Raw genomic sequence first — 9,338 nt, forward strand, 5'->3', positions numbered from 1 at the left:
CAACATTGAAAATGACTACTCAAGCAATTCAAAAAGGTTCAGGAAGTGTGGGAGGAAAAAAGAATGAGGAAGATGTATCTGCTATTGTAGTTGGACAACAGGCACGGGCAAGAGGACCACACCATCGTTACCCACAGGCTCAAACCCAAGTTTATTCCCAAGCTCCACAAAATCTTTCCCGAAATCCATTACACTCTATTTTCCCGCCTCCATATCCAATATACAATGCACAACCCTATGGTCAATTCCCTTCTTACCCATACTGGCGTGTACCAACTCTTCAGAGTCATCCTCAAACTCCACAAACATACCAAAGCCCTTCTAGGCTAGATTTTTAGTCCAAGCCAAACAATGAAATGAGGTAGAAGTCGAGGGATAGCTTTACACCAATTGGAGAGTCGTATGCAAGTTTATTCCAGAGATTGGTACAGTAGGGCATGATCACTCTTCTCCTTGGGTATACTCCTGACCCACATTCAAGAAGTTTTAATCCTAATGTACGATGTGCATATCATTCCGATGTTCAGGGTCACAGTATTGAAGATTGTCGTGTTTCAAAAATAGAAATTGAAAAGATAATTCAAGATAAATCAATCATGGTGCAGAACATTGACAGTGAGGAAAGCTCTAGTAATACTGATATGCAAACTAGTGGCTAAGATGTCAGGCTGAGCAATTGAGAAGTCACCCCTCTCCTTACTAGGATGAGGTCTGATAGCGTGTTTTATTTTATTTTCTGTTGTCCAAATTATTTTAGGATTATAGTTTGGGATCTATCTTGTTTTTCCCTTTTGTCGTTTATGTTCAAACCCTTCTATCTTTTGTTTCAACTAAATAAAGTGTCCCATTTTTCTTTGTGTTTTAAATGTGTGTTGTTTGTTTGTTTCCTTTACATAGTACATTTTATGTTGACTCTAGTGATATGACATGCTAGTGAAATTTTCAACCAGATCATAAAATTCAGTTTAAGCATAAACATTGAATCAGAGGGTTAAAGTTAGAAAAAGAGAGCTCTGAGAAAATAGGTAAAGTGCTGAGACATTTGGTGACAAGTTCAAGCCTTCCTTGAAAATTAAGGCAATTATTTTAAGAATCACAAGAATAAATTAGTCATCAATTGAAAAAACATAGCTCAATTAAGTCAAATAGCGGATGTGTGATCCCGAGGAACAGAGAAATCAGCTCTACGAAAGCATAGGTCAGTCGATGTGAGGAATGTGTAACACAGGTGGAGTTGTATGTTTGATAAGCCCAAAAGAAGTAGTGGCCCACATGCTCAGTTAAAGTTAGTATTGTGAATGTGTCACAAATGATCTTCATCTTTCACTTTCATATTGCATGATGTTTACTAATATTTTCAAGGATTGATATGACGAAGATATTTCATTCTGCTATCCATATATTGTGTCATCCTTTGTGTACCCCATTTGAGTCTTAGTGTTATTTTCTTTCATACACCTCTTTTGGAATCAAGATAGAGTCAGCAAAGCTCAAAAGAAAAGTGTCGACCAAAAAATAGTGTCAAAAAATCAAATGTGACCAAAAAGAAAGAAAAGAAAAGAATGTCAAGAAAAATAGAGTCAAAAAAAAAGAGTCAATAAAGGAGAAAAACAAAGAAACCAGAACCAAGCAAAGGAACAAGCTGTCGGAACTACGTGTGACCTAATTCTCCTCTTTCGGGGGTGAGATACGTAGGTTGTCCTACTCTAGGCTCGATCCAACCAAATAAATAATTTAGAGTTGGCCAGTCAAAAGGAACTGGGGCATTAGTTAATCCTCATTGTTTGAGTCGATTCCAAAAGTTGTAAGTCCTACCCTACTTTAAGTGTCGTTTGAACCCCATTCCATCCTTTCTTTCTAACCCTATCCAAAAGTCAAGTTACAACCAAAGAAAGACCTTCAGATTAATCTTTGAAGATGTTAAGGTTAAGCATGCAAGGTATATGATGATGCACTTGGGAACGACTTGCCTTCCTTAGCATAAGAAATTAGGAGAGAAATAAAAATAAGAGTCTTATTGGTGAAAACTCTCACGGGCACCGTAAGACGATGGTAAGTTGAGAGAGATAAAAATGAGAGAGTCTTATCGGTGAAAACTCCCATGGGCACCATAAGGCGACTGTGAGTCAAGGGAAATGAAGATAAGAAAGTCTCATTAGTGAAAAACCTTTACAGACACCATAAGGCAATAGTGAGCTGAGGAAAAAAAATGAGAGAAGCTTGTTGGCGAAAACGCTTCAAGGCGCCACTAGCCGAATGGGATCTTAAATACAATTGACCTAAGGAAGCAACTTAGTTTCAAGGCCATTAACTCAATAACAATGGGTGGAAAGTTTGGATGAAAAGATCAAACTGCTTAATCCAAAATGCATGGCATAATCATTAGTGTTAACTATCATTTTTAGATGAATTTTTTGTTTCTTTGTTTCAAAAGGGGTCATTCATTGTCTTTTTTTTTCTTCTCTTTATTTTTATTTTATCTTTCTTGAGTCAGTTATCCACACAAAAATTGTCATTCTTTTTTTTTATTTCTTATCTTTGAGTCAAGTCCGTGTCAAAACAAGTGAGAAAAGATTTCAAAACTGGCTACCAGCTTCTTTAATTACACAAAGCAAGACAAAAGAGCCAGAACATACAAAAGACATGATTGTGAGCCAAAATAAGGCATACAGAAAGTTCTGTCAATAAACAAGTCTGGGCACTCATGGAAATACCAAAGTTCAAAGGGTTTATCTGAAGAGCATGACAAAGAAAAGATACTGTATTTGTTTCAAAGTCACTCTTAATAATCTGAGTTTGGGTCAATGATGCATCAAGTCAATGATATATGTAATGGTTGGAAGCAAGGTTAAATGTGATGACGGCAAGAGCATTTGCCACGAAAGCCAAAGCCACAAACCTGCCTCCATGTTTTTAAACTCACAACTTTTCTTTGCATGAAACAGGAACACATATCACCTTCAAATCAAGGATTTCAAAGCCTAAACATCAAGGGCCCCGATTTCTCGCTTTTACAGATGTAGGAAGCAATGTTGCTGCACAGGTTTGATAATTAAATTATAGTAAAAATTCATCATCTTATATCCCTCGGAGACACACTTTCCTGTCCAGGGATTTTAGTTTTTATTTGCTTGGTGACACACTTCTTAAATTGAACCTTCACTCCTAGAAGACGTACCTTCTAGTCGAGTCATTCCCTTTGACTCTTAGAAGACGTACCTTTTAGTCGAGTCATCCCCCTTAATTCCTATAAGACGTACCTTTTATTCGAGTCATTCTCCTTGATTCCTATAAGACGTACCTTTTAGTCGAGTCATTTCCTTTGATTCCTATAAGACGTACCTTTTAGTTGAGTCATTCCCTTTAATTCCTAGAAGACGTACCTTTTAGTTGAGTCATCCCCCTTGATTCCTATAAAACTTAACTTTTAATCGAGTCATCCCCCTTGATTCCTATAAGACATACCTTTTAGTCGAGTCATTTCCTTTGATTCCTATAAGACGTACCTTTTAGTCGAGTCATTCCCTTTGATTCCTATAAGACGTACCTTTTAGTCGAGTCATCCCCCTTGATTCCGATAAGACGTACCTTTTAGTCGAGTCATCTCCCTTGATTCCTATAAGACGTACCTTTAAGTCGAGTCATCCCCATTGATTCCTATAAGACGTACCTTTTAGTCGAGTCATCCCCCTTGATTCCTATAAGACGTACCTTTTAGTCGAGTCATCCCCTTTGATTCCTATAAGATGCACCTTTTAGTCGAATTATCCCCCTAGATTCCTAGAAGACGTACCTTTTAGTCGAGTCATCTCCCTTGATTCCTATAAGACGTACCTTTTAGTCAACTCCCTTGATTTCTAAAGACGTACCTTTTAGTCGAGTCATCTTCTTTGAATCCTATAAGATGTATCTTTTAGTTGAGTCATTCCCTTTGACCCATAGAAGAAGTACCTTTTAGTCGAGTCATATCCCTTGATTCCTGTAAGACATACCTTTTAGTCGAGTCATTTCCCTTGACCTCTAGAAGTCGTACCTTTTAGGCAAGTCATTTTCTTTGATTCCTATAAGATGTACCTTTTAGTCGAGTCATTCCCTTTGATTCCTATAAGATGTACCTTTTATCTGACTCATTCCCTTAGATTAATATAAGACGTACCTTTTAGTCGAGTCATTCTCTTTGGCCCCTTGAAGACGTACCTTTTAGTCGAGTCATTCCCTTTGATTCCTATAAGACGTACCTTTTAGTCGAGTCATCACCCTTGATTCCTATAAGATGCACCTTTTAGTCGAGTCATCACCCTTGATTCCTATTAGACGTACCTTTTACTCAAATCATCCCTTGATTCCTATAAGATGTACCTTTAGTCGAGTCATTCTCCTTGATTCCCATGATGTGACTTGCACAAAAGTCCTTTGATAATAAACTAAGGCAAATTTAGTTCTTATGTTTGGAACTTCACTTTTCTAGCAAATGAAATTTCTTTATAATAATCTTTGTTAGGGATAATTTTCTTTTTAGTTTTGATGTGATTTCAGGAGCCCTCCTGAAGAGCAGGACGAATAAATGAAAAGTCAAGCAACAAGGTGAAGAAATTGAAAGTCAACAAATTGAAAAATAGCAAGTCAGGAACCCGCCTAAAGAATAGGGTGAAGAAACTGAAAACCAAGCAATAAGTGAAGAAATTATGAGTCAGGAGCCCGCCTGAAGAATAGGGTGATGAAACTCAAGTCAAAAGTCCAAAAGAAGCTGCGTAGATAGGATTTTGTAATTTTATTTATGTTTTTAACTTGTAATTTTCATTTTTGATGTAATGATAGAGCCGCGGATTGGAACCTCGATGGAACCTCATTTGACTCTCCAATTGGGTATAGTCCTCTCCTTCCAACCCTTTGAGATATCTGTCAATTGATTCCTTCATAACTTGGGTAGGTAGGACGTCCCAAGTCAAGACCCGGTTGCTCTTTTTCCTTCTGTTTCTTTCCTTGAATAATGGTCGAGTCAAAATTTGGTCTCGTTGTCTACTTCTTTGTCTGAAAACACTTCGTGTTTACATTCAAAGGGGGCATGATGTAGACACCTAATTTTGTCCCTCTCCGAAAGCATTTTTACCATTTTTATCCCCGTCTTACGGTGTGTCCACACCGATTTGATTATATCCCACAAAAAATACAAAAATAACAATCCTTGACAAATTTTATCTTGTTCTAATCCTATCCTAACAACCTCTCTAATTAAAAGCGGACACCTCATCACACCCTACCCCTTCTAACCTACCCCACCCCCTAGGCTGCCCCCTCCCCCACTCACGTAGATTCCCTTTTCTTAACCAATTTAGAAAAGTCAAAAAATGAGGGGGGACCATACGCCATACACACTTACACAATACAAAATACTCACACAGAAAAACCTCTCCAAAAAAAACTTCACTCACAAAAAATTCATACCCACACACTAACAAAATATAGAGAGGGGATTCTCATTCACGGGAAGGGGGATTCAATAATCTTTCCCTTTCTTCTTCTTGGTATTACACACAGAATCACACACCCTCTCACGATGATACACACATTCACATACACTCTATTGAAGCTTACACGCACCCACATAGATCGGAGAGAGATCGGAGAAAGATCGAAGGTAGGGAGAGAGGAGAGAAATGAGTAGAGAAACTAGCTAGAGAGAGGTGCGTCGAGAGAGAAAAGAGAAATGACGAACAGTTTTTCCGAAAAAGTCTCACCGGAATACGTCAAAATCCACCGAATTTCGGCCTAAACTACCATCTCTAATAACAAGCACCAAGTCCCGCGACCCAATTCGGCTCAACCCCATCGGGTTCGTCATTGTTGAGACTTGTCGGAGCTCCATTTAAAGCCGTAACAGTCCATCCCTATGACCACAACGTCGTTTACCGATGAAACTCCTAACCCCATTGACGTGATTAAGTTTCGATTTGAGGTTCCGATGCGGACTCTATCCCTTTTGATGTAAGAATACTTATTTGAAAGTGGAATCGAGGTCTAATTCTATCTCTTTTCATTTTTATTTCATTATATGTGATTGATGTTATGATTGTGGGTTGATTATTATGTTTAGTTCCCCTTTTTTGTGAATATTTGGTGATTGAATAGACTATCATCGTGGAACTTTGATGTTGATATAGGTGAATAATTATTTTAACGTGAAAATTTGTGGATTAAAAAGAAATTTGGGGTAGGGTGAATCTTGATAAAGAATTTGTTTTAATTTTGCTACGTTGATGATGCTGGATGTGATAGAATTACGATAAATCGACAGTTGGTAGGCAAATGGTAATCCGGGTAGGCAAGTTTAGGAATTGTGGATTGATGGAATGTTTGAAATATGTGTAGAGTGGTTTTGTTTACCGCATTTAGATCAATTGTATTCATTTAGCCGGGGAATGCCCCGAGGCCATTTGTATTTATTCACCGGGGAATGCCCCGACGTATTATGTTGGTGGAAGACGTTCGTGATGAACGCCCGAGGCATCGGGTAAAGCACGGGAGCATAGTTAGGATTAGTGTAGGTTAGATAGGATTTATTTTTGCATTTTTATTTATTTTGGACTGTATAACTCGGACTGAACTCTAAATTTTGGATTGTTTTGTTTTGGTCTGCTTGATTGATTGTTGTGCATGCTTTGTGTGGTTTATACATTCGTAGTGTTAAATTAGCCGATATTGCTCCACCAAGCGACCGTGGTCAAACCACGGGATCGACGGGTGCCTAACACCTTCCCCTCGGTCAACAGAATTTCTTAGCCGGAATCTCTGTTCGCGAACCAGTTTAAAGAGTCAAATGGTTTTAAAAAGGATTTTCCAATGGTGACTTGGCACACCAGATTATGCCAAGTAGCGACTCTGAGTTTTGAATGTAAAAGGTCCTTTTCGAAACAAATTATCTTCGTTTTGTCACTTTAATAATAAAAACTCTTTCGAAGTTAAAATTGAAATCTTTTCGGAGTGAAAAAAAGGGTGTGACACCTGCAAATCGATATACTTCACAAACCAGAACACAAATATTTATCCTGATTCGGAACACCAATGTGGTGCCTACTTTCAGTCTCCTTGGGTTTCAAAGTTTTCCTATATATTTTTAAAGTGGAGCCCGAGTATAATGGCGGTAAACAAGTTCTAAAAACTTATTTTGTTTTTCAGATCTTGTGACACAACTTCAGTTTGTATTACAAAGTTGACTCGATCTTATTCTTGTATAACTATTATAAACTAAGGAGTACAAACCTTCGTGAGTCTAAGATTGAGACACTCTAAGATTCTCTCTTAAGTTGCGTGTCTGCTTCAACCTTCAGTCTTCTTCTTTTATATTCTTCAGCTGCTTTAGCTTCTATTCTTCGTAAGGAAATCCAAGAGATTTCTTCTCAATCAAGAATTTGAAAATGATTCCTTGATTGAGGGATTGCACCATAAAGTATGTCCATAGGTGGTGCATATCATATACGTCCATGTAGAGGGTGTGATCCTCTTTCCTTTTGCTTTTGTCTTAATTGATTCGTTTTCCATAAATCTAGGAAGTCCATGATCTCTGTGATTTATACTGTTTCAATCTTGGTGCTGGCTTTCTTGTGACTAAATCCTTGCTTCCGTTCTTGGATCCTCTAATTGATTCCTCAAAGATCTTGATCTTCTATATCTTCGGTATATCCTGCAAGATATTTGTTTATTAGTTTGTCTTTATTAAAACATATAGTGAGGATATGGGGCTAACAGAAAATACGTTGAGTCTCCTAGGATAACAACTCCCTAGTAAAGCATCCACAAAACTTCGGGATGGCCTTACATCGTCTTCAGATGATCCCATATATACGTCTAAAACAACAACTTGGCGGATAGCAAACCTATGGCGAAATTGAAAACTGCAATGTTGATCTCATTGCATTCGTCGAAATAAAGGGAGACATGAGACCAAGAGGTCAAGTTCGATAAGAATTTCCTCAATTTCCAAAACCATGCAGCACTAATTATATCATCTTCTTGACATATAATATCTGCTTGTGAGTTCTTCAATTGACCTGACTCGTTTGTAATTTTAACCTCAGTAGTTCCCATATACTGAAGTGATACCAAATTTGAAGAATCAATATCCCCTATGTTCCACAATGCTGAATCCTCAAGACCTCTAGAGATTGAGTGGCGCAAATGTTAAGTCTTTCATTCAACTCTCCACGAACATATTCTAATTTCAATCTTTCAAGGACTTGGTATGTAGAAAAAAGGTTGGTTAGTTCTAAAGATTTCAGAGCATGACTCCCGAAATAGTCTAGAGTTGGTTATTGGATTTTAACACTCGAATTCTGAGCATTAAATCTTGCTGAAATATCAACCGACTTGATGTTTTGAAGATTCCTCAGTTCAGTCTTTATCAATAAACAACAACTCACGATTCTTAAATCTGACAATCAAGGGACATCAATTTAAAAGAGTTTGAAGCAAATTGTCGTCTAAACAAACATAATGCAGAGAAAGCTTTCTCAAAGAATGATAGTTCACCAGTTGACTAGTACTAGTAAATAATAAACGATTAATTAAATCACAATGCCTCAAGACCAATTCTCTTAAAGATTTCAATGCCAAGAATTTGGAAATAGGGAAGAGAGTATGAGGGGGCATCAACCTTACAGACCAGATCTTTTACATCTTTCTGAAGAGCAATATCAAGCCACTTTTTCATACGAGGAAAAGCAAGAACTTGATGAAATTGAAAAGCGTAAAGTTCTCTATAGGAGTTTTTCTTTCCCTATATCTCTCCATGACTTCATCCACTTTTTCTATTATCATTGCCTTTACCATACTCAAATTTGAACTCCAAATTGGGATAAGTGAGCCATGCTTGTAGCCATGTTTTGGACAAAAGGCTTGATTTGGTTGCTTCTTTATAACTAAGGTAGGAGAATATTTTGTGAATGAGGCATTCAGGCAAATCGTCACCACCACACATATTGGGAGCTTTAGTACATCGAGCTGCCGACATGGTGGGAGCTGCTAGCCATTGCACAAATATCGTGTAGAGGGGTGAATTTATACAATGTGCATTTTGTAATCACATTCCAATAAGGAGACAACTAGACCAAACCAATCGGTTCGCCTCTATAAAATTAAGAAAATTGTAGATTTTAAACTTAGTTTTCTGGTTTTATGTTCCTACAAATTTTATTGATTTTGGATGGATTTATTACGTATTAGGAAAATTAATATTTTGTGAGAAATTAACCTAATTTATTTCGACTTTGATTACAACATAATTTGTGAGAAATTAACCTAATTTATTTGTACTTTGATATTTATTTAGTTCATGTCTAAGT

At 37.4% G+C, this 9,338-nt stretch overlaps 1 pseudogene; it reads right to left on the reverse strand.

The window, feature by feature from the left end:
* Nucleotides 1–9,007, reverse strand: part of LOC124887031 — a 95,621-nt pseudogene extending 86,614 nt beyond the window's left edge.
* Nucleotides 9,008–9,338: the final 331 nt, after the last annotated feature.

The sequence above is a fragment of the Capsicum annuum genome, chromosome 9, assembly GCF_002878395.1.
Source record: "Capsicum annuum cultivar UCD-10X-F1 chromosome 9, UCD10Xv1.1, whole genome shotgun sequence".
NCBI lineage: Eukaryota > Viridiplantae > Streptophyta > Magnoliopsida > Solanales > Solanaceae > Capsicum > Capsicum annuum.